We start from the raw sequence: 2,737 nt of genomic DNA, 5'->3' as shown, positions 1-2,737 counted from the left end.
GCTGTAATACGCTGATGCCCTCTGATGCCAGAGGTGGGCAGAGCTGGTAGCTCCCGCACTAAAAGACCCCGGGATGCTACACTGTGCGGGGTCTGATGAACCTTTGCCCCGCTGGACCACTGTCTGGCATTCCCGAGGGAGAACCGGTCTCTGAAACCACCCCACCCCCACACGTGCTGCTCAAGTGGCATTCTCCCGAGGCACGAGCCCTGCGTTTGCACGGCATAGCAACCGAGGTGCAGGGCTAGCGCCGAGAGGCTCCCCTAGGCTGCGGTCCTTCACAGGCCGCTACTGAACTCGAGATAAGCGGTATGGGCGATCAGACAACCCATGAAAAGAAGCCGGGGACTCCCGCCGGCTGAGGTCTCTGAGCGGGGGTGCCCAGAGCCGCTGGTCCCGACCCACCCCCTTCCCCAGCGCCTCCGGCCGCAGATTCCCAGTGGGGAACCGTCCACAGCCCCGCACAGAGGCCTGCGGCCAGCGGCGGGGAGTCCGAAAACCGAGTCCTCCGGGGGTTCTGGAGGAAAAGGAGCGCGCTCCGGAGGCCACGCGTCCAGCAGACGGCCGGCCAGGGAGGCGGGCGGGGGCGGAGCCCGCTCCACAGAGTCAACTTGTGCTGTGGACGGGTTTCGCCTGCGGCCGCCGGGCGGCACCGAGGGGCCACGGGGCGCAGGCTGCGGCAGGTGCGGGGTCACTGCCGCCCCGCAGCTTCCGCGTATCCCACCCTGTCCCCGGAGCGACCCCACGCCTGCACCGGACCGGAGCACGCGCCCGAGGCCGGAAGGCGTCCTAACCGCTCGGCGCAGTTACGAGCGCCGAGACCGGGGCGTCCGGCCCAGGGGGCACCTGGCCGGGTGAGGGAAGACTAGCCGGGGATGGAGCGTGCGCACTGGCGAGGGCGAGGCCAAGTGCGGGCAAAGAGCATGCGCAGCGTGAAGGCACAATCGGCTACGTGGGAGCCTGGGGCATGCTCGGTGAGAGCCCGGACCCCGCGCACGCGCAGAAGCTCTCGGAGCCCGCAACCCGCTGGTGGAGAGAAAAAAGAGAGAAATCACCTCAGAGTTACGTCAGGAAAGGCCGCGTTTTGCGAGGAGGCTGTGGCCTCCCACGGGGCCCCGCAGTTCTCCTAGGGCGAGGGGCGTGACAGTTACTCACCGGTCTCCAGCCCCGAGGCAGACGCCGGGCCCCTTTCCGCTCACACTCGGCTCGCGCGCGCCGCAGCCGCCGCTGCCGCTGTGATTCCATCCATCTTGAATTTGACGTCATCCCACACCAGGGATGAGGTCATCGCAGGCAGCGCTCGTCACGTGCGCGGCGCTGTGATTGGGCCCCGGGCGCCGGGGGGCGGGGCGAGGGAGGTGCGCCGCGCCGGGGGCGGGCGAGGGCGGGCCTGAAGGGAGCGCCGCCGCAGTCCGCGTCCTTCCGCGCTCCGCGCGCGCCTTCCGCCCGGCGTCCGCGTGGGCCCGCGTCCTCCGGGCGCCCGCCCCCCGCCGTCGCCTCGCGCCGTCGCGGCGCGCCCTGGCCGGGGGTCTCTCCGGCCCTAGACGGTTCTCTGGTCTCCTGCGGGCGGCCGTGAGGCGGCGGCGGGGGTGGAGTGGGACTGCTTTGCGCGGTCGTCCGCCGCTCCCGGCCCGCGCGACCCGGCGGTCCCCCCGCACGCCCCTCGGGGGCCGTCCCTCCGTCGGGGAACGTGGGCACGGGGCGTCCCCTTCGGGGCGCTCGCCGACCTGCGCCGAAGGTGCACGGGGTGCGGGTCTTGCAGAACTGACCTCCCGCGCCCGCATGTCTACCCGCCGCAAGGGCCGCTCTGGAAGGACCCCGGAGAGCGAGCAGGGGAGACAGGGCTCACGGCCCGTCGTGTGCGTGAGCAGGTCGGGGTGGCGGCTCCGGTCACCGCGCGGCCGCACGCAGCCTGCACCTTCGGTCCGCCTTCGGCGACCGGCGGCACCTAACTTTCTCCGATGTCACTTGTCTGATGGCTCTCAGACCGCTCGCGCTCTTGGCGTGAATACAAGCTCACTGATTAGGAAGCTCAGGACCAGAACTGTGTTAGGACAAACGTCAGACTGTAAACACGGACTGTGAAGACCAGCTACACATAACATCTCGATGTGTACCCCAGAGCCAGAGCGGAGGGGATTGCTAGGGGGAGCGGGTTGCCTTCTAAAGCAATGATTTTAGGTCAGGTTTTAAGTCGTGGTTAATACTTTTAAAATGTCTGTTAATTTTTTAGTGTAATTTTTAACTTTGTTTTTGTTTACTTATTATTTTTAAGTAATCTCCACACCCAACCTGGAGCTAGAACTCACAACCCTGAGATCAAGAGTCACAGGCTCTACCCACTCAGCCTGCCAGGCACCCCTAATTTAATTTTTTAAAACTTGAGTTTATGCACATGACCCTGATTAAAATAATTCATGAAATGGGGGTGCCTGGGTGGCACAGCGGTTAAGCGTCTGCCTTCGGCTCAGGGCGTGATCCCAGCGTTGTGGGATCCAGCCCCACATCAAGCTCTTCCGCTATGAGCCTGCTTCTTCCTCTCCCACTCCCCCTGCTTGTGTTCCCTCTCTCGCTGGCTGTCTCTCTCTCTGTCGAATAAATAAATAAAATCTTTTAAAAAAATAAATAAAAATAATTCATGAAATGTTTGAGGAGCATGTGTAACAAATAATCTCACATTAGGTTGATAAAAATTCGCTTGTTCCGATATAACAGTTTTATTGCCAATTGTTTTAGT

Source organism: Ursus maritimus, unplaced genomic scaffold (assembly GCF_017311325.1).
Source record: "Ursus maritimus isolate PB19 unplaced genomic scaffold, ASM1731132v1 scaffold_4, whole genome shotgun sequence".
NCBI classification, from domain to species: Eukaryota; Metazoa; Chordata; class Mammalia; order Carnivora; family Ursidae; genus Ursus; species Ursus maritimus.
The sequence above is the reverse complement of the archived record's forward strand: the minus strand, read 5'-3'. Positions refer to the sequence as shown.